The sequence below is a fragment of the Schistocerca gregaria genome, chromosome 6, assembly GCF_023897955.1.
Source record: "Schistocerca gregaria isolate iqSchGreg1 chromosome 6, iqSchGreg1.2, whole genome shotgun sequence".
NCBI classification, from domain to species: domain Eukaryota; kingdom Metazoa; phylum Arthropoda; class Insecta; order Orthoptera; family Acrididae; genus Schistocerca; species Schistocerca gregaria.
The window spans coordinates 6,413,261-6,436,358 of record NC_064925.1 but is presented as its reverse complement, the minus strand read 5'-3'; the positions used below and the strand labels follow the sequence as shown (position 1 = coordinate 6,436,358).

The following is a 23,098-nucleotide window of genomic DNA, read 5'->3' as shown; positions in this document are numbered from 1 at the left end:
TGGCATGGCAAGCCGTTCCACAGGACTACATCCAGCATCTCTACGATCGTCTCCATGGGAGAATAGCAGCCTGCATTCCTGCGAAAGGTGGATATACACTGTACTAGTGCCGACATTGTGCATGCTCTGTTGCCTGTGTCTATGTGCCTGTGGTTCTGTCAGTGTGATCATGTGATGTATCTGACCCCAGGAATGTGTCAATAAAGTTTCCCCTTCCTGGGACAATGAATTCACGGTGTTCTTATTTCAGTTTCCAGGAGTGTATATTAAATTAATATATTAAAGCACAATTATATATTTAAGCATTATTTAACATGGTGTCGTTGGTATCGGAGTTGCTCCGAGCCATAATCCGTAGGTAGCGGTCATCCACTGCAGTAGTAGCCCTTGGGCATCCTGAGCGAGGCATGTCATCGACAGTTCCTGTCTCTCTGTAACTCCTCCAGTCCGAACAATATCGTTTTGGTTCACTCCGAGACACCTGGACACTGCCCTTGTTGAGAGCCCTTCCTGGGACGAAGTAACAACGCGGACGCGATCGAACCGCGGTATTGACTGTCTAGGCATGGTTGAACTACAGACAACATGAGCCGTGTACCTCCCTCCGTCTAATAGGTGCTATTCTCGCATGGTTGTTTATATCTTTGGTTGGGTTTACTGACATCTCTGAACAATCAAAGGGGCTGTATCCGTGATACAGTATCCACAGTCAACGTCTATCTTCAGGCGTTCTGGGAACCGGGGTGAGACAAAACTTATTTTGATGTGTATAGTATACATAGTAATACTGCCTCCTAAAATATTTACTACTAGTGAACCCGGCAACGCTTCGCAATTGCAAAACTTGTATGGGAATTGGATAGACGACCTACATTCCTGCCGCCTTTCTCTATCCGTCTCCTTTTGTCCCCCCTCTCTGTCCATCTCCTCCTCCCCCACCTTTTCTCTGTCCATAGCCTACATCCCCCCCCCGTATCCCCCCGCATCTCTTTCCTCTTCCTACTCCCTTTCTTTCTGTCCATCTCCTCCTTCTCCCTATGTATGTCCATTTTCTCAACTTCCCCTCTCCGTTCAGTCCATCCCCCCTTCAACCCTTCCTGATTTTTGGATCTTGTTTACTATTATTTTAAACGAAATCTTGATTGGGAGTTGACGTCGCTTAAAATGAATGGAAAATGGTTGGTATCGTAGGTATCAGGCGTATAAAAGGCCTCTCTAGTTGCTAGAGCTGTGAGGACAGTTGCTTCATTGACAGTATTTTGCATCGTTTTGGCATGCGAACGTGTGGTACTACAACGTTTTGGACGATTCAGGTCCTATAGCAATATTCTAGCCAGTGAGCCATAAAAACTATTTTCCTATTTTCTGTTAAAACCAAGTGAGAGGAAGAAGACGGAATAGCGCATTGACATGAATAAAATTTTTCGTTGAAATTATATTTAGAGAGAAAGAAGACTAGTTTAAGTGCCCTGCTATCGTTATTACAAATGACTGTAAAAAAAGTAAGGAAACCGCACGTTTTCAACGCACCACACAACGTTGTTCTTGTCAAAGTCGGTTGTTTATTGAACCACAAAAGTTTTATATTAGAGCATAGTCTAAAAAGCTGTAGTAAAGTGGTCCAGCACTTTATTAGTGTATTGTGTAAAAATTTGAAATAAATGAGCCAAGAAATTCTCGACACTTTTGATAAGGACATTTCAATTTACTCAATTCCCCCTCCCCTCAGTCCATCTCCTCTTCAACCCTCTCAGCCTATATCTACCCAAACATTTATTCGACAATCGTGAAAGATTGACTTAACTGGTCAAGAAAATTTTAAGATCAGTGCTACCAATGTTTACACTTGATATATTAAATATTTATATTTGTAGCGTATGTCTCTACAAATGTTTATTGATGTTTAAAAAATTGAAGTAAATTGGTGACGAAATTCTCGAGATTTTTGGAAACGACATTGCTCCTTTACGTATTCTGCAGGGCGAAAATTAATAAAATTTCAGGGACGGATTTCTAATTGGAAAAGGAGGAAAAAATATCTTATGAACATGTGTCCGGAAATGGATTACTGCCACAGTAGATGGCGCTGACGAGTAGAAGCTCCTCTGACCACGCGCCGTGTCTGTAGCCCACAGATTACGATTATGCAGACTGACGATGCCAGTTTTGGTAAGGTTTGCTTCGTCGGTAATGAGGACTGGTAACAGAAATCCCATAACTGTTAAGGTCTGGTGAAGAAACCAACGAGAAAATCTTTCCGTAGAGGGAAACCCACCGCTCATAATCCTTGCACTCGTTGCAAGTGGTAGGGATAGGAGCGGTTGTCATGCAGGACACGCATAATCGTACTTTGGCATACGCCGTGTTGGTGGGCCACTTACCTGGGTTCGTCACAGTATCCAGTAGAACCCATTCCTCCAAATCAGCTGCACGCACAGTCCGCCGCCTCCCTGCACGTTGTCTGTAAGGACCAATGATCACACAAATGTCCAAAAATTGCTTGAAATGTTATGTAATGTACATGGTGTGTGTGAGGGCACTTGTTTCACTGTAGCCGTGCTGCCTCTCGGCTGTTTTCATCTGCTCCACCGTACACAAACACCATCTGGGCCTACTCCCGACATGAATACCGAACTATTCTGCAGCTTACAGTACGCTGCGTAATCACACAGCCTGCAAGACACGAGGAACACACGGTACGTGGGCAGAGAAAATTTCATTCGTCAGCCTCATCTACTACTGCAACGATGAATTTACGGACACATGTTCTTAGGGCCTTTTTTCTTCCACTTCCAGCCAATTCAAAATAAACAACTTAATAACGCATGACAACTGTAACAATGACTTACAATAGAAATCCGTCACTCGCACAAATACCTGAGTGTAAATATTTGTGGAGATATTAAATGAGGTGATCGTACAGGCACAACCGTTAGCAAAGCAGACGGTTCATTTCGGTTCGATTTGTATTGTAGTGTCAAAACGCCATGCGTATACAAAGGAAATTGGTTACAAAACACTCACACGACCTAACCTAAACATTGCCCAAGTGCGTCGGACCTATACCAGGTAGTACTGTCAGGGGATATTTAACGTATGAGAATACGGGCACAATGAATAACGGAAGGTTTGATTCATAGGAGGGGCAAAATACGTTAACTGGCAGACACTGGAAGATATACGCCACCTGTCCCCCAGGAGCTTGCTAACAGAGTGTAGACAAGAGAGGAATGTATGCCTACAGTACAGCTCCTTGTAAATTGCTCCTGGGGCTAATGACAGCGAGCACAGATGTATGTCTACAGGCACTCGTCCCGCGCTCCAGGCATCAATGAATTGGGAAGAAATCGCATGTTGTACAGTGGGCGTACACTCTGCCATATATGAACATAACTTTGCAATGTATGAGTATAGTTGTATTTGAAGATATACCAGTTGGTTGTAATTAAAGTGCAGGTACTTACGGAGGTCCAGTGCAGTCTTTAATTATCGTATGACAGCGAAACTTGGTAGAAACTTCATTGTGTTAATGCAGAACAGATTGACGCTGGAAATTTTTTTTCCAATTTCGGCCACTAGGTGCAAATCTGGCTCTGCACAGCATTTCATCGACATCTCCGGTGTTCATATTCAACCAACTGTGTAAGTGGCGGTTAATAATAAAATCAACATTATGCTTTTCTCACTTGTTCAAAAATGTTTCAGGTGGCTCTAAGCACTATGGGACTTAACTTCTGAGGTCATCAGTCCCCTAGAACTTAGAACTACTTAAACCTAACCAACGTAAGGACATCACACACATCCATGCCCGAGGCAGGATTCGAACCTGCAACCGTAACAGTCGCCCGGTTCCAGACTGAAGCGCCTAGAACCGCTCGGCCACCGCGGCCGGCTTCCCACTTGTTTGACCTTTTCTGGCCACGTCCCATTCCTAACCCATTAAGTATAGAAACATTTCTGTATGTCTTCTTTGCATTTGAATCGCCAGATCTGAGCCTGGTAGCCAAAATTAGAACTAAAGCTTTTGCAAGAGTAAGTCGGTTCCGTATTAACGAATTAGAATGTCGGCCAAGTTTCGCTGCCGTACAATAATTACAGCCCTCATTGTACCTCTGTCAGTAGCTGCGCTTTACTGTGTACGTGCAAAACGAGGATAATGGAATGTAGTCGAATTAAGTCGGGTGATGCTGAGGAAATTAGATTATGAAATGAGACACTTAAAGTAGTAAAGGAGTTTTGCTATTTGGGGAGCAAAATAACTGATGATGCTCGAAGTAGAGAGGATGTAAAATGTAGACTGGCAATGGCAAGGAAAGCGTTTCTGAAGAAGAGAAATTTGTTAACATCGAGTATTGATTTAAGTGTCAGGAAGTCGTTTCTGAAAGTATTTGTATGGAGTGTAGCCATGTATGGAAGTGAAACACGGACGACAAATAGTTTGGACAAGAAGTGAATAGAAGCTTTCGAAATGTGGTGCTACAGAAGAATGTTGAAGATTAGGTGGGTAGATCACGTAACTAATGGAGAGGCATTGAATAGGATTGGGGAGAAGAGAAGTTTGTGGCCCAACTTGACTAGAAGAAGGGATCGGTTGGTAGGACATGTCCTGAGGCATCAAGGGATCACAAATTTAGCGTTGTGGGGCAGCGTGGAGGGTAAAAATCGTAGAGGGAGACCAAGCGATGAATACACTAAGCAGATTCAGAAGGATGTAGGTTGCAGTAGGTACTGGGAGATGAAAAAGCTTGCACAAGATAGATTAGCATGGAGAGCTGCATCAAACCAGTCTCAGGACTGAAGACCACAACAACAACAACAACAGTTGGTAAAACTAAAATTAAATTGTCTATACAGATTTTTAAATTCGTTTACGTTGTGTGTATGGTTGTCTACACGAAATGCAGCATTTATGTCACCACCAATCATAACTATACTTTCTCCACTGAGGACTATGAAAAAAAATTGATAATGTTTAATGTCCCCCATCTTGTGCACCGTCCGTGCAGAAATCTACTGAAATTACCAACGTCAGTCTTCACCGCGTAGGACACTCGAACTCATCCACACTTGCAAGGCGTCATAAACAAATTAAGAAACTGAGGAACTGGACAGGTGTTACAACATAGAAAGTGAAAATTTGTAATTAAGATATTCAAACATTAGAGCCAGGAACTTTGATGTTACCGAGAACAGCCTACACTAGATTACAGTTGTAGCTAGGAATTGACTGCAAACGACCCCAATCAAAACACTGAAACTTAAAGGGAAAACAGACATTGTTACTAAATTACTGACGGAATAGTGGTTTCAGAGTGGAGAGCAATGCGCCGTTACTCTAGGAGCACAATTTAACCTTGGAACAGGTCTACTGGGAGTTTGATATTTGCATTTCTGGAATTTGTACATACTTAGGATGTCTCAAACGCTAAGCGGCAGTTTTGAATTTATTATTCGCGCATTGTCTTTGGTCAGAGTAGATATGTCGTTGGAATATGTGCGTGTTTTTTGTCATCGCTACTTGGCAGCGAGGAGCGCGGAAATTCTATCGTTAGAGGAAGTAGTGAGGGAGACCCCCAGCAAAGAACTTGTGGCAATGTAGACGTAAGGTCACGTGCAGCTTTGTTTAAGTAACATGATTTGTGTTTACATATTGTGAATGATTTGATGAGTGATTTAGAGTGGAATGAGATCAGAAGAGTGTATGAAAAGGAATTAAGTTAACTTTTTTTTATATAGTGGCACTGCAGTCGCGCGTAGTTTAGAATCATTGGTGAATGAGACATCCATATCAGAGAACGTTAAAATTTTCCTTAAAGATGGAATAATTTTCACAGTAGGATTTGTTCGTGTTTATTAATGATTTGTCTAGCACTTGTGAGAATAAGAGTTTAGTATCAATGTTGCCCTTTGTCAATGTTAATGAGTGTTGTAACACGAATAGCATAACAGTAATAATATATTAGATAACTGAAAAACAGTTTGTTAAAGGAATATTTCCCCTAAGAACATTGTCCACAGCCTCAATCCAAGTCAGTTTTATTTAATGGAGTGTCTTATTCAGTGATTTGTATAAAATAGTTTACTTGTCTGGAGCATTGCACTAAGCTCTCAGCAACTATAGTTAGAAATTTGCAGCTGGCGCACGGAGAGTAGGAAGCGCTGCGTTTCCAAGACATTACATTACGAGATAAGATATATTCAGATTGTTTGCTGCGAAAATAACGAACGCACAGGGAGCATTTACTGGACAGCATTATTAGGCAAATTATTAATGCACAGGACTAATTTGTCTACTTAAATAGTTTAATAGTTAAGTTTAGGATTTTATGAGTGCCTACATTTTTTTTAGAAAGATTATAAAAGAGGGTTAGTTCATGTTAAATTCTCTCAGACAGGTATATTTGGTTTCTCTCGCAGTTAGAAATATACAAAGTCACCCAAAACTAAACTACAGCAAAGATACAACCAACAAGCACAGCCAGCATGAGTCACGTGCGAGTTCGGTCGTTAGGTCGCGGCGTCTAAGAAAGGGGGGGGGGGGGGGGCAGGAGTGGCTGCGAAGGCTTCTCACCACAGGGCGATGAAGAAGGCAGTTTGCGGTATGCAGCAGGTAGCTAAAAGCTCCTGTTCCGAACAGTTGCTGGCACCAGTGGTGCATCCGACGTCAAGAAATAGATACCCTCCCAACTGAAAAGACCGCCAGTGGCCAAGTTCTACTTACAGGGACCCAAAATGCAGTTAATGAGTTCGTTTCTCAGAGGTTTCTCGTCTTCCCTACGTTTCAACGGACGCAGAGGCAGTTTTCTGTATCAAGGCGTCTTTGAAGAAGAATGAGTCGTTCAAATTTTCAGCAGATTCTAACGCCTACTGCTATTTTGGAGGAACTGTTAGGTCCTCTCCTGATAATAGTTTCATAGATCAGCTTATGGGATACTGTTCTGCAGTAAATCAAGCCTCTGGCTACAAATGTCCATTTGCTCTCCGAGTTTTCTTCTATGAGATCTGTGCATGAAGTTATCTGCACATGGAAACAACATTAATACTAAAAATTTAATAACGCTAGAATAATGACTGTAAGAAGGGGATCAACATCTCGTATTAATGTAAATCCGATTTTAATTCATACACGTCCGTACTTCGCCACAGGGTAGTGTCAATTCAAATAAAATCATTTTGGGTATTCGTCATTATAAAACACAAAAACAGGCGTTTAGACCGTCTGTGCAGTAGTGTTATTCAGGGCAGTCTGACAACAACCGCCTCTCAAAATGTCGGTGGCTTTGTTGTTTTAGTGCCTTGCAATGACGCAGCCTAATACCTAAATGATTTTATTAGAAATGATTTTAATTAATCCTGACCTTTTTCCTTTTTAAGTGATCTCTTGTGGGTGATCGTTTCAGCGTTTTCACGCCTGGCGAGGCTAGCTTGAGCTGTAATGTCACACTTAGGTAAACTGATATTAGGCCTAGTTACTTAAGACGATAGAAATGGGCGGACGGCACATTTCTTTCTGTTTCCACTGTACGCTACTCCTAAACTTCATTTGGAAGACGCGTGGATGTTCCAAATTATAGTCAATCGATAAAATACATAAGCTACAAAGATGTAGGCGAAAGATCACTCAGTACACTTCGGTAAACGAATAACCCTTCTCATCATTTTATACACCTTACTCCGTTGATTACACTTCCCACCAAATTAGGGACACTGTTGCTCCTGGGGTATCGGCGAGGACCATTCGCAACCGTCTCCATGAAGCTGGGCTACGGTCCCCCACACCGTTAGGCCGTCTTCCGCTCACGGCCCAACATCGTGCAGCCCGCCTCCAGTGGTGTCGCGACAGGCGTGAATGGACGAATGGAGACGTGTCGTCTTCAGCGATGAGAGTCGCTTCTGCTTTGGAGGCAACGATGGTCGTATGCGTGTTTGGCGCCGTGCAGGTGAGCGCCACAATCAGGACTGCATACGACCGAGGCACACAGGGCCAACACCCGGCATCATGGTGTGGGGAGCGATCTCCTACACTGGCCGTACACCTCTGGTGATCGTCGAGGGGACACTGAATAGTGCACGGAACATCCAAACCGTCATCGAACCCATCTTTCTACCATTCCTAGACCGGCAAGGGAACTTGCTGTTCCAACAGGACAATGCACGTCCGCATGTATCCCGTGCCACCCAACGTGCTCTAGAAGGTGTAAGTCAACTACCCTGGCCAGCAAGATCTGCGGATCTGTCCCCCATTAAGCATGTTTGGGACTGGATGAAGCGTCGTCTCACGCGGTCTGCACGTCCAGCACGAACGCTGGTCCAACTGAGGCGCCAGGTGGAAATGGCATGGCAAGCCGTTCCACAGGACTACATCCAGCATCTCTACGATCGTTTCCATGGGAGAATAGCAGCCTGCATTGGTGCGAAAGGTGAATATACACTGTACTAGTGCCGACATTGTGCATGCTCTGTTGCCTGTGTCTATGTGCCTGTGGTTCTGTCAGTGTGATCATGTGATGTATCTGACCCCAGGAATGTGTCAATAAAGTTTCTCCTTCCTGGGACAATGAATTCACGGTGTTCTTATTTCAATTTCCAGGAGTGTAGTTATCCTCTCATTAGTAGTAAACTGGCTTGTGATCATTACATGTGTCAGTACAAGTTTCCCTAGAGTGGTGTACTTGCTAAGAAATTTAAGAAATCAAGTACCTTTGGCTTATGTAATATCAGCCTAGTTTGCTGTTTTTCAGTGTTATATCGTGCAAGCTTTTATTTTGAGGCTATAGATCACATGTTCAGGTTATTTTTGTACTTCAACAGAAAGTTATTAGGATTATTAAAAACTGAAACTCCTCCCGAAGAGGCCATGAAGGCCCAAAGGTACCGACCGGCCACCGTGTCATACTCATCCCACAGGCGTCACTGGATGCGGATATGGAGGGGCATGTGTTCCGCACACCGCTCTCCCGGCCATATATCAGTTTCCGAGACCGGAGCGGCTACTTCGCAACTTCGCAAACAAGTAGCTCCTCAGTTTGCCTCACAAGGGCTGAGAGCACCTCTCTTGCCAACAACGCTCGGCAGACCGGATGGTCACCCATCCAAGTGCTAGCCCAACCCGACAGCGCTTAACTTCGGTGATTTGACGGATACCGGTGTTTCCACTGCGGCAAGGTCGTTGGCTATTAGGATTATTACTAACTCAAAATACTTACCCTGTGTAGATAATTGTTTATTGACTTCTATTAACGGTAATAAACTTGTAGATTTTCAGTTTTCTAGTATACAAAGAATAACTTATCAGAATATCAGTTCAGACAGGATTTACACTCTCATAGCACTAGAAACTATAAGCATATTGAGACAACTGAGCGTGGACTATCTTTACCACTAAACAGCTACGAGTTAACCCGCTCGGTTGGCCGTGCGGTCTATCGCACGGCTTTCCGGACGGGAAGGAGCGCCGGTCCCCGGAACGAATCCGTCCGGCGGATTTGTGTCGAGGTCCAGTTAGCCGGCCAGCCTGTGGATGGTTTTTAGGCGGTTTTCCATCTGCCTTGGCGAATGCAGGCTGGTTCCCCTTACTCCGCCTCAGTTACACTATGTCGGCGATTGCTGTGCAAACAAGATATCCACGTTCGCGTATACCACCATTCCTCTACCACTCAAACATAGGGGTTACACTCGTCTAATGTGAGACTTACCCTGGGGGGTCCACCGTGGGCCGAACAGCACAATAACACTGGGTTCGGTGTGTGGCGGCGGAGGGGTGAAGTGGACTGCGGTAGTCGTCGTGGGGTTGTGGACCACTGCGACTGCGCCGGGGACGGAGCCCCTCCATCGTGTCTAGGTCCCCAGTTAACATACAATACACACATATAATACATACAAACAGCTATGAAATGGTGGATATGAAGTTGTTCACTATCCCTAGAATGCGCAGACGTTCCATTGGATTTATTTATGCACAGATTGTGCAGTTGGTTATCCATTAAACCTTTTTACTCAATTAATCAATTTTGTCTACGTGAAAATGGATAGTATAATTTATAGCAGATTCAGCTTTTATGAACTTGATTTTGTTGTGTTTTTAGTTTATGTCTATTGTTGTTTATTTGTAACTTGACGTTGTATATTGCTGTAATAGTTTGAACGACAATAAAATTTTATTTATTATTTATTTATCAAGAAGCTATCACACAGTTATATTAGCATATTTTCTGAAACAACCTATTAGGGATGAAACTACGTACCATTGTTCACGTTTCGGTGCGGTTTCAATTCTCACTCCTTCGCAGTTCTGGAGGTTTATTCTCGAACGTATATTTAATGGGCGGTTGTAGAAATATGTTAACGAGCACCCAACATAGAAGAAGAATCCACTCCAATAGCAGGTCTGGTCAAGGAAACTTTTATCCTCCCATCATGACTAACGAGAGTACACTAGCCACTTGCGAGTCGCGCGTCGCGTCATTCCGTATGCGCGCCACATATGCAGGCAGCTAACCATGGACTGGCCGGGCAATTCGATACGACGCAACGTGACGTGACCAGAACCCACGGCGGTCTACTTGTGTCTGCAGTGCCACGCCGGGAAAGAGGATGTGGACGCTTCAGAGGTTTGAACTTGATGAGTCCTGTACGACACAGCAACTACAGGCAGATTTTTTTAAGTGGTATGTTTTCGGGATGGAGGAAGTGAGTAGCCTTGAAGTAATCTTTATACGGTTGTGTATCCTTGCCTCAGCTGACCCTCGAGAACCGAATACAAAATGTCCTACACATGGACAGCTTGGTTTAAGCTCTCTTAGCGTGCACGAAGGTGCTCGTATCTAGGCTGGACAGTTATTTAGTTTGTTCTTTGAAAAATGGTTCTTAACACTATGGGACTTAACTTCTTTTGTCATCAGTCCCCTAGAACTTACAACTACTCAAACCTAACTAACCTAAGGACATCACACACATTCATGCCCGACGCAGGATTCGAACGTACGACCGTAGCGGTCGCGCGGTTCCAGACTGCAGCGCCTAGAACCGCTCGGCCACCCCGGCCGGCTTTCTTCTTTCAAAGTGTATTTTGATATACATATGTGCAATAATAACCAAAATTGTATTTTATTGGTTCTTTATTGCTTTTTGGCCTCTTCACTATGTATGCATTTACAAAAAATACACAATGAGAATCGCAAGATTAATTAGATACTGAACAGGTAATGTCATAGCAATGAGTATTTAAAGTTTTACAGAAATAAAAATATGAATATTGTAAGATATTTCATCACGTCATAGAGCCGAGTAGAGGGTCTGAATCAGAGGCTGAGACGGTTCTGCGACCGTGTGGGCTGCAGATTCCTCGACTTGCGCCATAGTGTGGTGGGGTTTCAGGTTCCGTTGGATAGGTCAGGAGTCCACTACACGCAACAAGCGGCTACACGGGTAGCAGGGGTTGTGTGGCGTGGGCTGGGCGGTTTTTTTGGTTAGATGGCCCCGGGCAAGTACAGAAAGGGCAACAGCCTCAAAGGGTGCGGGGCAAAGTCAGGACATGCGGGGACCAAGCAGCAATCGGTATTGTAATTGTAAACTGTCGAAGCTGCGTTTGTAAAGTACCGGAACTTCAAGCACTGATGGAAAACACCGAAGCTGAAGTCGTTATAGGTACAGAAAGCTGGCTGAAGCCAGAGATAAATTCAGCCGAAATTTTTACAAAGGTACAGACGGTGTTTAGAAAGGATAGATTGCATGCAACCGGTGGTGGAGTGTTCGTCGCTGTTAGTAGTAGTTTATGCTGTAGTGAAGTAGAAGTGGATAGTTTCTGTGAATTATTGTGGGTGGAGGTTATACTCAACAACCGAGCTAGGTTAATAATTGGCTCCTTTTACCGACCTCCCAACTCAGCAGCATTAGTGGCACAACAACTGAGAGAAAATTTGGAATACATTTCACATAAATTTTCTCAGCATATTATAGTCTTAGAGGTGGAGATTTCAATTTACCAGATATAGACTGGGACACTCAGATGTTTAGGACGGGTGGTAGGGACAGAGCATCGAGTGATATTATACTGAGTGCACTATCCGAAAATTACCTCGAGCAATTAAACAGAGAACCGACTCGTCGAGACAACATCTTGGACCTACTGATAACAAACAGACTCGAACTTTTCCACTCTGTATGTGCGGAACTGGGAATCAGTGATCATAAGGCCGTTGCAGCATCCCTGAATATGGAAGTTAATAGGAATATTAAAAAAGGGAGGAAGGTTTATCTGTTTTGCAAGAGTAAGAGAAGGCAGATTTCAGACTACCTAACAGATCAAAACGAAAATTTCTGTTCCATCACTGACAATGTGGAGTGTTTATGGAAAAAGTTCAAGGCAATCGTAAAATGCGTTTTAGACAGGTACGTGCCGAGTAAAACTGTGAGGGACGGGAAAAACCCACCGTGGTACAACAACAAAGTTAGGAAACTACTGCGAAAGCAAAGAGAGCTTCACTCCAAGTTTAAGCGCAAGCAAAACCTCTCGGACAAACAGAAGCTAAACGATGTCAAAGTTAGCGTAAGGAGGGCTATGCGTGAAGCGTTCAGTGTAATCGAAAGTAAAATTCTATGTACCGACTTGACAGAAAATCCTAGGAAGTTCTGGTCTTACGTTAAATCAGTAAGTGGCTCGAAACAGCATATCCAGACACTCCGGGATGATGATGGCATTGAAACAGAGGATGACACTCGTAAAGCTGAAATACTAAACACCTTTTTCCAAAGCTGATTCACAGAGGAAGACCGCACTGCAGTTCCTTTTCTAAATCCTCACACAAACGAAAAAATGGCTGAAATCGAAATAAGGGTCCAAGGAATAGAAAAACAACTGGAATCAGTCAACAGAGGAAAGTCCACTGGGCCTGACGGGATACCAATTCGATTCTACACAGAGTACGCGAAAGAACTTGCCCCCCTTCTAACAGCCGTGTACCGCAAGTCTCTAGAGCAACGCAAGGTTCCAAATGATTGGAAAAGAGCACAGGTACTCTCAGTCTTCAAGAAGGGTCGTCGAGCAGATGCGCAAAACTATAGACCTATATCTCTGACGTCGATCTGTTGTAGAATTTTAGAACATGTTTTTTGCTCGAGTATCATGTCGTTTTTGGAAACCCAGTATCTACTCTGTAGGAATCAACATGGATTCCGGAAACAGCGATCGTGTGAGACCCTACTCGCTTTATATGTTCATGAGACCCAGAAAATATTAGATACAGGCTCTCAGGTAGACGCTATTTTTCTTGATTTCCGCAAGGCGTTCGATACAGTTCCGACCAGCTGTGTGGCTGCATTGAAGAGTTTTTAGCAAACAGAACACAGCATGTTGTTATCAATGTAGAGACGTTTAAAGATGTCAAAGTAACCTCTGGCGTGCCACAGGGGAGTGTTATGGGACCATTGCTTTTCACAATACATATATAAATGACCCAGTAGTGTCGGAAGTTCCATGCGGCTTTTCGCGGATGATGCTGTAGTATACAGAGAAGTTGCAGCATTAGAAAATTGTAGCGAAATGCAGGAAGATCTGCAGCTGGTAGGCACTTGGTGCAGGGAGTGGCAACTGACCCTTAACATAGACAAATGTAATGTATTGCGAATACATAGAAAGAAGGATCCTTTATTGTATGATTATATGATAGCAGAACAAACACTGGTAACAGTTACTTCTGTAAAATATCTGGGAGTATGCGTGCGGAACGATTTGAAGTGGAATGATCATATAAAATTAACTGTTGGTAAGGCGGGTACCATGTTGAGATTCATTGGGAGAGTCCTTAGAAAATGTAATCCATCAACAAAGGAGGTGGCTTACAAAACACTCGTTCGACCTATACTCGAGTATTGCTCATCAGTGTGGGATCCGTACCAGGTCGGGTTGACGGAGGAGGTAGAGAAGATCCAAAGAAGAGCGGCGCGTTTCGTCACAGGGTTATTTGGTAAGCGTGGTAGCGTTACGGAGATGTTTAACAAACTCAAGTGGCAGACTCTGCAAGAGAGGCGCTCTCCATCGGGGTGTAGCTTGCTCGCGATGTTTCGAGAGGGTGCGTTTCTGGATGAGGTATCGAATATATTGCCTCCCCCCACTTATTCCTCCAGAGGAGATCATGAATGTAAAATTAGAGAGATTAGAGCGCGCACGGAGGCTTTCAGACAGTTGTTCTTTCCGCGAACCATACGCGACTGGAACAGGAAAGGGAGGTAATGACAGTGGCACGTTAAGTGCCCTCCGCCACACACCGTTGGGTGGCTTGCGGAGTATAAATGTATATGTAGATGTAGAAATAGTACAACCGTAATAGTTCATTCACTAGTTTTATACTATTTTCTTTGTATGAGTGTCTTGATGTAAAGATGCAATAATTCTGTAAATTACTGATACCATATTGAATTAGTTTGCTGTTTGGTCTCAGATGGTACCTATTCCTCGTCCCGGAGAATGGTGTAATTTTTTCTTTGTAAAGGTCTGTCTTCATCACAGAAATATAAAATTCAGAATTAGTGGTTACAAATAGAGATCTGTTACAAATAAAGAGGCAGTGGTATAACAACATAAGTTGAGTTAGCTGAAGCTCTTTGTACAGCAGACCTAGCGATATACAAGGAAAATAAAAATACTAACATACTAAGAGCCTTGTATATTCTGAAGTAAATATGAAGGTCAGTCTGTACATCTAGGTACATCGTAAGTGGTGGTAACGGCCTGGGTGCGTCCTATATTCTTACTAATAACTGAGGCCAATAAGAGGACACTAACGCTGGGGTAGATGAGTAACCAGTATCGTAAATTCAGTAGTTAGAATGCAGTATGCATAGTCATTAATAAGAATTATTCCATACCACAAAAAGAGCGTCTGGCAATAAAACATGAACTGACATAACACGTAGAAATAAAATGTATACTTCAAACCCATATGAACGGGATAAAGATCATTAACTGGAAGCTGCTAGCCTAGCAAAGTAATTAGCACATAATTGTGTAAAAAATCTTGGTAGTCGACGACACATTCGGGCTGGAATGTTAGTGGCGCCACCACGTGGGCTTCCTGTGAGAAGTTATTGTTTTCCCTGTGGCGGAGCTAGCGGAGGAAGACCCAATCTCGTCGCCGCTGGAGGCCGGCGCTCGCGACCGCAACTGAAGCTGGTGAGGCGAGGGATGCTGCTCGAAACTAGCAGGTTTCTGAATGCAGCAAAACAAGCAGTCCAGTTAAATTCATTCCGTTTATTCTGCAGTACTCCCCGCTACCGATTTCTATTTACGTAAACTTCCATTTCTTTCAAGAGCTTCAGTACGTTGTGACCGACTTCGTGCACAAAGGTAAGGAGAGGTGGGCCGCAGGCAGGCAGGCAGCTGTGCCAACAATCGTCGTAGGAAAGCTGGACAGGGGCAGAAACGACCAGTAGACAGGATATTTACCTGACCTTTGTTTCTCCTAGTGCATGAAGACTCGTTATGAATAACGCAGCAAGACGTGGAGTCCAGCTCATAAAACAGCAACAAGGATGAGGCTCTCTGAACTAAGTGCTAACGGTGGTCTCAGAAGCACCTCTAGGCGGCATCTGATTACCGTCGTGTAGCGAAGTGGTTGGGAGCGCGGCTGCCGCCAGAAGTCTCGTATCGCGGTGGCAGGAGGCGCTCATGGCACGGATACCTTTTATATTTTTTTTAGTACATTTAATTCCCTCCCCTTAGGGGGGAGAGAGGGCTATTCTAGTGCTTGCATTGCACTTTTTGGCCATAGCAGGTTTTACAATATTATTTTTCCTTTTAATACAATTTAAAGTGCTTGCTGAAAGATGCTTTTTACATTTTTTTGCACTTTTAAGGTGATCATTTACAATAAACATTTGGTATTACAATAAATAATTTACATGGTTATATCTTAATTTAACAATGAATATAATAATAGAATATAGGAGGAGAGAAGATAAGAGGAGAGGTTTTTGAAGTTACAGATCAAGCTGTACACATTAACATATGATAATATATAATTATGATTATTCACATTGTTGTGTGTAGTGTTACTGTAAGTAATTTGCGTGAGATATATCTTATTTTAACAATATCTACAACAATAGAGTGTAGTAGAAGAGAAGAGATCAGGAGAGGTTTTTAAGTGAGAGTGAAAGACGCAAACATTAACATATGATAATATCCACTCCTGGAAATGGAAAAAAGAACACATTGACACCGGTGTGTCAGACCCACCATACTTGCTCCGTACACTGCGAGAGGGCTGTACAAGCAATGATCACACGCACGGCACAGCGGACACACCAGGAACCGCGGTGTTGGCCGTCGAATGGCGCTAGCTGCGCAGCATTTGTGCACCGCCGCCGTCAGTGTCAGCCAGTTTGCCGTGGCATACGGAGCTCCATCGCAGTCTTTAACACTGGTAGCATGCCGCGACAGCGTGGACGTGAACCGTATGTGCAGTTGACGGACTTTGAGCGAGGGCGTATAGTGGGCATGCGGGATGCCGGGTGGACATACCGCCGAATTGCTCAACACGTGGGGCGTGAGGTCTCCACACTACATCAATGTTGTCGCCAGTGGTCGGCGGAAGGTGCACTTGCCCGTCGACCTGGGACCGGACCGCAGCGACGCACGGATGCACGCCAAGACCGTAGGATCCTACGCAGTGCCGTAGGGGACCGCACCGCCACTTCCCTGCAAATTAGGGACACTGTTGCTTCTGGGGTATCGGCGAGGACCATTCGCAACCGTCTCCATGAAGCTGGGCTACGGTCCCGCACACCGTTAGGCCGTCTTCCGCTCACGCCCCAACATCGTGCAGCCCGCCTCCAGTGGTGTCGCGACAGGCGTGAATGGAGGGATGAATGGAGACGTGTCGTCTTCAGCGATGAGAGTCGCTTCTGCTTTGGAGGCAACGATGGTCGTATGCGTGTTTGGCGCCGTGCAGGTGAGCGCCACAATCAGGACTGCATACGACCGAGGCACACAGGGCCAACACCCGGCATCATGGTGTGGGGAGCGATCTCCTACACTGGCCGTACACCTCCGGTGATCGTCGAGGGGACACTGAATAGTGCACGGTACATCCAAACCGTCATCGAACCCATCGTTCTACCATTCCTAGACCGGCAAGGGAACTTGCTGTTCCAACAGGACAATGCACGTCCGCATGTATCCCGTGCCACCCAACGTGCTCTAGAAGGTGTAAGTCAACTACCCTGGCCAGCAAGATCTCCGGATCTGTCCCCCATAAAGCATGTTTGGGACTGGATGAAGCGTCGTCTCACGCGGTCTGCATGTCCAGCACGAACGCTGGTCCAACTGAGGCGCCAGGTGGAAATGGCATGGCAAGCCGTTCCACAGGACTACATCCAGCATCTCTACGATCGTCTCCATGGGAGAATAGCAGCCTGCATTGCTGCGAAAGGTGGATATACACTGTACTAGTGCCGACATTGTTCATGCTCTGTTGCCTGTGTCTATGTGCCTGTGGTTTTGTCAGTGTGATCATGTGATGTATCTGAACCCAGGAATGTGCCAATAAAGTTTCCCCTTCCTGGGACAATGAATTCACGGTGTTCTTATTTCAATTTCCAGGAGTGTATGTATGAGCGAAGTTTCTACGGCTGCCGCCGCCTCTCGCATCCCAATCTCAATCGTTCACGGTCATTCCACTCTCCTTCATAAAGACCTGTCGCCTCCATTGCTTCGTTGACGTCGTCATTCCAGCATCTCGCAGGTCTACCGCGCTTTCTTCTTTGATGAAGAGTCCATTGCCATACCCGTTTTGCCATCTTGTGTCTGGCATACGCTGTAAGTGACCATACTAGAGTAGGCGACTCCTTTCTATGTAGTCTAGGATTTGACATTCATAATCTCTCTGATCCTATCATTTATAATATGGTCATGTCTAGAGTATCCACAACTCCGTCTCCAGAAATCCATCTCGATAGTCAGCAGGCGGTCTTTCCGCCTCTGTGTTAGTTCCCACAACTCTGCACCATATGTTGCGATACTTTCAATAATTGTGTGGTAGATGGTATGTTTTGTTCTGCGCGTTATATTTTTGTTCCAGAGAATACCATTTTGTTGTTTTATAGCTCGCTTGCCCTGGCCTATTTTATTGTTTACATCATCCATACTTCTACCATTTGACGACAGTGTCACTCCCAAGTACTTAAAATTATGACATCCTTTAACAGTATCAGAACTGAGATGTAAGTCGTTAACAGTATTTTCTCCCACTTTCAGATATTCTGTTTTAGATACTTTTATGACAAGACCCCATTTTTCATATTCTTCTTTTAATTTGTGGAGCACGTAATTTGCATCTTCCTCATCTCGAGCTACTAACACTTGGTCGTCAGTAAAAAACAGAGTGAACAAGATCTCGTCGTCTATAGGGACATAGTTGATTTCTCACTTTAACCATTGCTGTGCAACCTTGGGGAGTCTGACAGCTTTCACATAGCTGGGTGAGACACCATTATCAATTATACTTGTCCATAGCGTGTTCTGTGGACTGTTTCATAAGCTTTCTGGAGGTCTACAAAGACAAGGTGGGTTGTAAGGCCCCTTGCTGTCCTTTCCTCCACTAGGTTTTTGAGGGTAAATACTCCATCAGTACAGGAGCGACCAGATCTGAATCCATTTTGATCTTCAGATTCAGTTATTTCTTCCTCTATCCTCTTTTTTAGGATACGGCCATAGACTCTCGCCATGGATGGCATCACACTAATACCACGATAGTTTGCACAATTCCTCCTGTTGCCCTTCTTAAATATTGACGTCATTGTTGGCTTTTTCCACTCCTTTGGGGCTTCGTCACCTCTAAGGCATTTGTCAGAAATCACTGCCAATATCTAAAAGAGATTTGACGATGCTGCTTCAACCAGTTCTACATAAATTAATCCTGGACCTTCGGATTACAAAGTTAAAACTCTACCCCCATGCTACAAGGCCATTCATTTTTTTTTTTTTTTACTTTTTATGTCATGGAGGGGATGTATCAGTAAAAAGGATATTCTGTATTTTTTAAATTTTGTTTTGTAGGCATTATAATCATATAGAAAGTAATTGATTGTTCGATACACAAAGAAACCAAACGAACTTCTCAGAGCGACAACCAGTGAGCTGATAGATCCGACCAACAGAGTGACTATAAGTAATTTACGTATATAGAACCGGCAAAGAACATACAAATGTCGTTCAATACTTACCGTATTACAACCTGTACATAATTGTAAAATGGAATTCGCATTCGAAGCGTTTAAGAGAAACAATAGTACAGAATCACACACATTATCTATTTATATTCGTACCAAGTCAGTGTGAGCTCGGTAAAAACATGGCGTCCTCGGCTGTCAGCCAATCAGCGATGCTATCACCATTGGCCACTCTCTCCCTCTATATAGGCTCTCTAGGAGCCACTGGGAGCGTGGCTCTGCGTACGCGCAACCATTGGATGCGCCAGACCCCGCATGACCTCTGTCGGCGTCTGACGGAAACTTGCAATTCCTCGGCCAACTTTATGACGCCAGTAGGGCGATACCACACAATAATAATCCTTTTAGCGCCTAATGCAACACCATCATGTTATTCTCTATATTTCCTGTCACATGTTTCCCTTTATCCAAATGCGTATCGAATGTGCTTTCATTTTGGCTGTATGTGTGTTCTCTAAAACGACTTTAAAATCCTTCCCGTGTGACCAATAAAAAATTTACCACAGTGTTGCCAGCTGATCCTGTAAATATCAGATACTAAATACTTATTGCTGTTCAAAAAATGGTTGAAATGGCTCTGAGCACTATGGGACTTAACTACTGAGGTCATCAGTCCCCTAGCACTTAGAACTACTTAAACCTAACTAATCCAAGGATATCACACACATCCATGCGCGAGGCAGGATTCGAACCTGCGACGTAGCGGTCGCGCGGTTGCAGACTGTAGCGCCTAGAACCGCTCGGCCACCACGGGCGGCCTTGTTGCTGTTGTTGGCAACTTTGTGGTGTAGCCTAGAAGCGGCTGTACCTTTCGTTTGATATGGATTTGAGGCATGGATTTTATTTCTATATATTGCATGTCAGTCATGCTTTTTTGCCAGACGATTTTTTGGCCGTATGAAATAATTTCAATTAATGACTATGCATACTGCATTTTAACTACGTTAACTATTAAATTTATGTTATTGGTTACTCATGTGTCCTTGCATTAATGGTCTCTCCTGGCCTCAGGTATTTGTATAAATACGGAGCACACCCAGGCCATTAGCAACAATTAATATGTACCTAGATATATTGATGCTGATACTTACATCAGAATATTTTTATGGTATATATCGTTGGAATGCATGGCTGTTAATATGTTAATATTTTTTATTTTCTTGTACGTCACTAGACCTGTTGTAGAAATTGCCTCAGGTAATGTAACTTAGGTTCCTACAGCAAATATTTGCTATTTGTAACAAATCTGACGATGGAAACCAATAACCGCTAATTGCACAATTTATCTGATCAAGACAGAACGTTACAAATAAAGTGCCCTAACATGATCGTCGACTCATTTCCATGTCTTTATATCTTTACCTGATCGGGCGCTGTTGGACACAGTCAAAGGTACGTTTGCCCTCATCAAATTCATCGTCATCCCTTGTTGCCGTATCCATAATAGGGGGTGGTGCACATCGGCAACTGCTCCATTTCAGTATTCAGAATAGGGTGTGTCACGAACACTAAGGCGGTACATGACTTAGATAAAATTCCATCGTTCAGCTACATCCTTATTCCGTATTACCAGTAGTTGGGTTTGTGCAACCAAGGGTTCGATGTTGTATTGCCTAGAAGGACCGCGTAATAATTGCCTATATTTGACTCGATGCGTTCCAGTCTAATTAATCAAATTAATATTGAGTTTGATAATGTTATAAACCTCTGTATAAAGTAATTTTACATTAACCTGCATCTCTGTCGTTATTACTTCTGCATCGTACATGACGCTGGGGTCTACTTTCATTCAAGTGATCTCTATGAGTCTCCCCTTTCTGTTGTAGTAACCTACATATAAAAGGCAATGTCCCAATTGAATGACTCATTCACTGACTCATCATTACCCAGCTCAAACCATTAAGTGTAAAAACTTGAAAGATGCAGAAGATTTTGATCTATGAAGGTGACGTTTAAGAACGTCCTTTCGATATTCCATCCCTGAGGGGATGAAACAGGACACGAACTTTTTTCTAAATATTACGCTATTAAAGCAATTTTGAAGATAGAACTACGAAAACTGGTTACTGGTTTCACCTTTAGAAATAAAGAAATACGTGTCTCACCATTGTTGTTTTTTTTTTTTTTTTTGGAAATCAACAACTAAGAGGGTAAAACAGTGAATTAAATTTTTTGAAAATAAATCACTATTAAAGAATTATAAAGCATTTTTAAAGCTACATCTATGAACATTGATATCTGACTTCTAAATTAAGAGTTTAAAAAAATACGTGTGTCAGTGTTTAGGAAATTCACCACCTGAAGGAGTGAAACATGGGGCTGAAAAGTTTTATGAAATTATTTTATTGTGAAAGCATTTTGAAAGCTATACCTATGAAAATTTGTATTTGGCTCTCCGTTAGATACAAAAAATTTGTTTCGCTGTTTTTGAAAATTCTGCCTTAAGATGTTGAAGTAGGGGTTGAAAACTTTCTTGAAAGTATTTCATTGTAAAAGCATTTTAAAAGCTAAATCACTGAAAACTGGTATCTGAATTCTCGGTTGGAAATGAAAAAATTACATCTCACTGTTTTCGGAAATGCGGCCCCTAAGACGATGAAATAGGGCCTGACTGATTAATTGAATCATCATCACCCAACCTGAACCGCTAAGGACAGAAACTTGAAATTTGAAAAGGGTGTGTATCTTATACTGTAGGAACTGTCCGATTCTAAAGGGATAGAATAGGGGAAGAAAAACTTTTTGAAAATATTTCGTTAATAAGGCAGTTTTGAAGCTAGCACAACGAACGTTGGTATTTGGTTTCTCAGGGATAAACAAAAAAGTACGTGTTTCAGCATGTTTGGAAATTCAGTACCAGGCGTTAAAATAAAAGTGAAAGTTTTTTTGAGGTAACTCATTATTAGAGAACTACTAAAGCATATTTATAGGTGCCTCTATGAGAATTGGTATTTAACGTCTCCGTTCGAAGTAAAAAAGATATGCATTTCAGTGTTTTTAGAAATTGAACATCCTAAAGGAGTGAAATAGGGGACCAAAATTTTTAAGAAATATTTCGTTATATTAAAAACTTTTTAAAGTTCGATCTATGCTAATTAGTATTTCATTTTGAAGAGGAGTATCGTGTATCGACACATGCATTACAAACATTCATACATAAAGTCAGGAGAATATCCTAGAAACTTGTATAGATTTCCATGGACTAGGCTAAAACGCCCCAAATAGAAAGCAATACCTCAGTCTAATACGTACAGTCTCGTCACAACCCGGTGCGAAAGTTGTGCCGTTTGACGGCTGGTGCGACATTAGCACTCCAAGCGGTCAGAAAGCAGACAGTTCCGTGCGTCGTAAGGACAATGTTTTTAATTATTGTTATACTCAATTAACGAAATTATTGTTATGTCTTGTTTCTACGCATTAGTAAATTACCAGGAGACATCAAATATCGTGAAATAAATATTTAAAACAGCCATTCTCACTAATTCAATGGTATAAACTACAGCTTACTCATGAAGAGATACTGTATAATTACATCTTACTCCACTGAACGCAAGAGAACATAAACACCTATTTGATGCATGAGAGGCACATATTTCTGTTGTCGTCTGTTATTGTGATACAAAATTTTTCTAGTTTCTCACTGCTTGGAGCACTAATGTAGCTCCAACTGTCAAACGGTAACAACTTTCTGTCAATTCCTACCCTTCACTCGACTTTCTAATAAATGAATATTTTCGTAAATGTCATTAATTTTTTTTTCAAAAATGTTCAAAATTCTTTCTGTTTGTGGTTCAGGTGTAGCAACTATTGTGGAATTGGTCTCTTCTGTCCTGGGAAATAGTTTTATTTGAATTTGACGTTTTATTATCAC

The 23,098-nt window shown here is 42.9% G+C and overlaps 1 protein-coding gene and 1 pseudogene across 2 annotated transcripts in view; one reads left to right on the top strand and one right to left on the bottom strand.

Moving 5' to 3' along the window:
• LOC126278187 (protein croquemort-like) overlaps window positions 1-23,098 on the top strand; it is a 717,452-nt gene that overhangs the window by 321,150 nt on the left and 373,204 nt on the right. The window lies entirely within an intron of this gene.
• On the bottom strand, window positions 9,057-9,174 carry LOC126279163 (5S ribosomal RNA; annotated as a pseudogene).